Below are 6,000 nucleotides of genomic sequence, written 5' to 3'. Positions count from 1 at the left end.
TGCACACTTGATTAAAAAAGGAGCCCAGAGAAAGAAGAGATTCATTTTACAGCTTCCATCAAAGATCCAGGATTTGGCACCATTCCCCGGTTTCTTGGCAGCATGCCCAAGCCGGGGGAAAAAAGCTTATAGATATATATACTTATAAAATAATTATTATTCGAATAGTTTCCAAATGCCACAAATTACGCGAGGCTCCAGTTCTGCCAGGCGCGGGTGGAGCGCCGGGAAGCAAGGCACCTCGAGGCACCACCGAGCTCCGAGCCGCGGCGCGGCAGTGAGGCGAGAAGCCCCGGCTGCTTAGCAGGTCGGCTGCGGTGCTGGGCACGGAAGAGATTTCTGGCCCCGTATCCTGCCGAGATCCAGCCAAAAAGCACCTACACTTTAAGAAGCGATTTACGTTTGTTCCGTGAGTAAACACAGAGCTCCTTCGCGAGTGCTGCCAGCCCAGCACCTTTCAGGCACATTTAGATTAACTTTTAGAAAAATAATAAAAATAGTGGCCCGGCTAATTAACGCCCTAGGAATTCTATAGAAGTCCTTATGACACCTACATTAATACCAAATGAGTTCATTATGATTAATGTTATTAAAATAAATGTCAGGGGAATGAATAATGGCTTGGTCATTATTTTAAAGTGTTGCCACTGGATCTATAAAAGCTAATGATCCAATTCTAAGGAAGTCATTCTGCATGTTCATGTCTAAAACCTGTGGAGAACTCAAACTTTTCTGAGAAAAATAGCCACAAAAAGAACGCAGAAGATCGACAGAGACATCTTTCCCTCATAAACAGACAGAACGTATCCCTGCTTCAGCAAGGTCCAGTTTTCTTGTTGCTAAAATGTGGGATGAGAATCTCTTTGGTCTGGAGAATTTATTTGTGCTCGAAGATGATTTCAGAATTGTTCATGATGATTTATATTAGCTTTTGATCAGGCCAGAATTTTTTTGTTGCTGTTCCTTTTCAAAAGATTTGAGCTTCTGTCTGTGAATTCAGAAGGAGGTGATTTATAAGATCCATAGTTCCTCACATTTGTCTTTTTGTATTGCATTGCTTTTAAGATAATTTTGCACAAACAATTTAAAAGTGAAAAGGGCCAGACTGAAAGCATTCCCATCCAAGCAGAGCACACATCAGCAATATATTATTCTTGCATAGTTTTTACCGGTGTTTCATAGAACTTAACTTCAGAAAGACCTTTTGGCTACTTCCATGTGATTCCTAGTATGAAGTCGGCCACAGAATTTTACTGTTGTTCTAGGTAATTACCCAGTAATTTGTGTGACTAAGCCCTGATCTGGGTGGACTCACCAGCAGCCAGCAAAGCTCCCCGGTAGCTGCAGGCATTGCTATTTTGGCTGTCCCTGGTGTAGCTGGGAGGGACCGGCCACGACTCAAGCCCTGAGAACGGCACCTTCTCATCATGCCATGCACATGTGAAAGTCAGCGCTGGAAGCCAACCTTCTCAAGGGGAAGAGAGGGAATATCTTCTTCCCACACCTCTCGCCCTTTACAAATGACCCAAAGGCCTGACTTGGCCTTCAGAAGGTTTCCAGGATCGTGCTGAGCTCTGGAAGGTTTCTCCATCGTGTTGCAGCTCTGAGGTGTCTTGAAACGTTCTGTTCCTGGCTGAATATTCAAAAGCCTCCCTTTTTTCTGAAAGCTTCCTGCAGGGAGGAGGCCGCACAGAAGAGCGGTTGCTTGCCCGGAGGAGCACGGAAGAGTTTATTTGCCTGGTCGTGTTTATGGAGTCATGTCATATTGCTCTCGAGGGAGCCTTCCACTTCCAGTCATGCTCAATTTGTGTGTCTATCATGCGACGTCTGTCCGCATGGCGCGTGGCTGTCTGGTGCTAAAAGTAACTTTGGTTTTCCTGCAGCATTGCTCAACTTGTGTAGGTCCAGTCGATGCAGTTTCTGCTGAGAACTGTGTCAGCGGTGGGGGGAAACCTCCATAGCTGTTGTACTTCGTTAGCTTTTCTAATCATTTTAAGCAATTACTTCTTAGTACTCTTTGATTTCACTTATATCACATAAATGCTTCCCTCCTATTTCTTGTCACAAGCATGGTTACGGTTTAAATTGCACTCTTGGAGACCACAAGTGTCAAATGTGCTGGAGGTGGTAACGTAATCATGAACCAACGTGTGCAGCAGGAGAACGTTCAACATGAAGGCAAGAAACCAGTGCAGTTGTCATGAGATTGTGTGGCAAAAGATGAGTGGTATACAGGGTCTTTTAAGAGAAGAAATGTGTTTGCAAAGAAACTAGGATTTTGAATCTTAAAGACTATCATTTCCGTTATGAGCAGTGCACTATAAAATAATCTTGCACACAAAAGTGGTGAAGGAGATTGCATTATAGTTACCTGACGTGGATGAGAGAGCTGCCACAATTATGTAGCCTTCAAGATCCATTTCTGCGTTTTGGAGAAGGGGGTTCTGACGGGCCAGCACTGACATGTCAGACTAACAATTGGGGTAAATTCAAGAAAATTACTTGCATGTGTGGATAAACTTAGCTTGCCAGAAACAGTGTGCTAGGCATACAGATGAAGAGCACGCTGAAGGGCGTCGAGCTTGAGCATGTTATGTCCATCTGCGTAGACGTCTCTCTGACTCTGTTCTAGCCTCCCCGCTATGCGGTGACGGGCCGATTAGCTTCCACTCTTTCTTCCTCTGACTCTTTGGAGGTCTGAAATCATCTCGTGAGGATTTATCAGCCTAATAGCAGAGCCGTAGGTTCCCCATTACCACTGCCCGTGTGTGACATAGCCTTCGCTCTTCCAAAGCCTGTCTGAGATTGGATTTTGTTCTCCCTAGCTCTTCTCATTGCTTTGTGAGATTACTCAATATTTATAATAAAATATTAATGTTTGCAAATTGCTTTAAAGATTAGGATCTGATTTTCATTTAAGACTTTTCACGTTATTAGGGAGCCTTGAAGGAGTGAAAATGAAGCCCTTTTGGAGAATGGCGTACAACAGGACAGTGTAATTGAGATTCAGGCTGCATACTTTTATAAAGAGCTAGGTAAATATTAACTATTATTATTATTATCATCCATTCATATAGTATTTTGGGGCACTTAATAAATTGTTTATATGATTAGAACTTAAGTATGGCAATTCACAAGCATCAATCCACCTACCAGGAAAAAAAAATTCATCCAGTCTTAATGTAAAACATGCTTTGTTCATTCAAAACTGTTGGTATTATGCAGGATGGCAGAAATTGGAATTTTGCTCGATTATAAGAGTTAATATAAAATTGAAAATGACATAAATAGGCTGGTTTTTGCTTTTGTATTACATATTAGAATAGCTGTCTTTTCATTGTTCGGAGCTTATGTTGATTTTCCTAACAGTGTGTTAATGGAGTAGTCTTACAAACATGCTAAGCTTGTTGTTACAAAAAAGACATTTAGGAAAAGGCTAAGAATGAAAATAGTTAGTTACGTTATTGAAATTTTAAAAACATTTATTTTCAGTGCAATGGTTGTTACCTATGCAAATCTTCTTGGCAATTTATGAAGCCTTAGGAGAAATTCTTTAGAAGCTTGATTAAAGTCTCAACTGGAATAAAATATTTAACAGAAAGATGTATCCATACTCTTCAATTATTTCTTAATGAATCATCTGCTGTGAACTTGCTAGGAGGCATCCTGTTTTGTTCAAGGTCTACTTGTAATTTTCCCCCTCTGACTTAGTATATGTAAATTCATTTTTGTTTTGTAACCCAATCATAAAAAATGGGTAAGAACATTCCTGCCATTGATAATATTTTGTTTTGAGGAAGAAAGTAAAGGAAACAGTTTATTGGCCATGCTGCCTGGGGGGGAACCATCGCAAAGAGTGCAGGCGGGGGACTCCACGTGCATCTCTGCTCTGTTGCCCCAAAAGACATTTCCTCGTTTTCTTCCCCTCTCTTTTTTTCCTCTGGTTTAAGGGAAGTGCTGAGTTTTGAAATGCAGTTGCTAGTTTTGGCTCTGTCTACCAGATTTGCGTCCATGATGATAAAGGCAGTGGACAGATGGAGTTTGGGATTATCAGGATTAGATCGATGTGGCCAGGTGCAGAATATCACTGAGGCTGGAAATAGTTGTTTCCTAGCAGGCTGGATGGGTTATGGGCATGCTGATTTTGTCCCAGGCCATGTGTCGGCTGGTATGCATGTGTAGAGATATGAATGATCAGCGTTTAGTTCAAGTATGTGAAGAGTGAGGCAGTTCCTGAACCGCTCATATCTGCAAGGGCGAAAGCAGCGTACGGCGTTTGCATCGTTCCCCTCGGATGGGCCGGAGCATCTCCTGGCGCCCGTCCTGCGGATGCCGGGGCACGGGCATGAATGGGCGCTATTCATCCGCTCCTTGGCCGCTACGCTCACGCCGGAGCTGAAATAGTTTCTCTTTTGTGCTTTCTAACGATGCTGCTGTGCGGACTGACAACAATATTTCTCTTCCAGCGGGATTTGGAGTGGAAAATGCGTGTAGGAGGGAGGGACGGCAGCAAGAGCGTGTCATTCCTGACACACTGCTCCTCACCCCGGTGGACCCACTCACAAGTAACGAGGCAAAGCTATGGCCTCGCTGAAAGCGAGAATTTTAATGCTGAATGAAATAATAGTGCTAAAATTTCCCCCGGAGCCTGAGCCATACGGGAAGGGCTTCCCCAGGCGCCTCCCCTTTGCCAGGAGCTGCAGTGTCGCTGGCAGAGTCATCAAAGCAACAGAAACTTCCCCCACAGTCTGGCTGCTCCCAGACCCTTAGCGAGCCTGTGTCTGTCGCAGGTGGGTGTCCAGGGACTGCTTCCACCTCTGCTGGCTGAGGCCAGGCTGGAGCCCGTCCCCAGGGAGTGACCAGCAACCGACCTCGCGTTGCCCGCTCTGGGTGGCTGGCAGGAGCTGCGGCATGGCTTCGTCCTCTCTTTCTCGCGGGTACCCACCTCTTCTGGATTGTCTGTGTTCTTCTTGTTCCTCTGGCTTGCTTCTCAGACTGGTTTCTGCTGCTGTTCCCTCCCGCAGGTCTGTGCCATATGCCAGAACAGGACGGGGCCCTTGCACAGGGCTGTCTCTGGAAATGGGTGGTGCAGGATAGCTGTACCTCCTCCCCTTCAGAAGTGACCCTGTCTTTAAAATGTGTGATGAAAAAGATGCAGAACACGAGGGAAGTGATCAACGCTTGATTTCAAGTATTGCCAAAATAATGCCGTAAAGTTTAAGAGGAATTACTTACTATGGAGTTAAAACTGCTAGAGATGGAGAAAATGTGATAAGGGTTCAGATTTATCTAATTTATATAATTATTTTTAAAGCAGTGCATTTGCCCGGTCACAAAACTATTTTAACTGTGGTGACGTAAGGTCTAGCTAATGAAATGACATTGAGAGAAGAAGTACAAATCTGCAGACTACGCATTTTACTGCTGCTGATGTAATTATGCTGCAGCAATGTAGCACCGCACTTTAACCCTGACCAGGCTGCTGCTTGGTAGACGGCTACAGAGAGCTCGCTAAATGAGCACGCGGTGGAATACAAGCGTGGTCTGGAAAGGATGGCAAAGTCTGCTGACGTGACTGAGTTAATCAGGTCAGTAAGGATGAAAGCTGACTGCAAATAAACGCAGGAGGTCCTCGTGATGGCAAATGACTAGGTGATAAAAGGGCAGATGAAATTTAGCGTAAATAAATGTAAAGCGCATAAAGGGGGAAAGAAATCCAGTCTGACTTGCACAAGCACACTGACGGGCTCCAAGTTGACTAGTTCCGTTGAGGGACAAGATCTCATGGCTACGGTACGTAGTTTTACAAAAATGCTCAGATGAGCTCACAAAATGTAGAGAATTAGCGGTAGGAAAATTAGGAAAGGAAGAGAATGGCATAGAAAACACCATTATGCCACTGAGGCATCTTTAATGCTCCTATATTAAATAAGAAACTCTGGAAGTCAAAAAGATACGGAGGAGGTTATGGATGACAATAAAGAGTACAGAGTGTTTTTT

This window comes from Dromaius novaehollandiae, chromosome 15 (assembly GCF_036370855.1).
Source record: "Dromaius novaehollandiae isolate bDroNov1 chromosome 15, bDroNov1.hap1, whole genome shotgun sequence".
In the NCBI taxonomy this organism is placed as follows: Eukaryota; Metazoa; Chordata; class Aves; order Casuariiformes; family Dromaiidae; genus Dromaius; species Dromaius novaehollandiae.
This window is presented reverse-complemented; position numbering follows the sequence as displayed.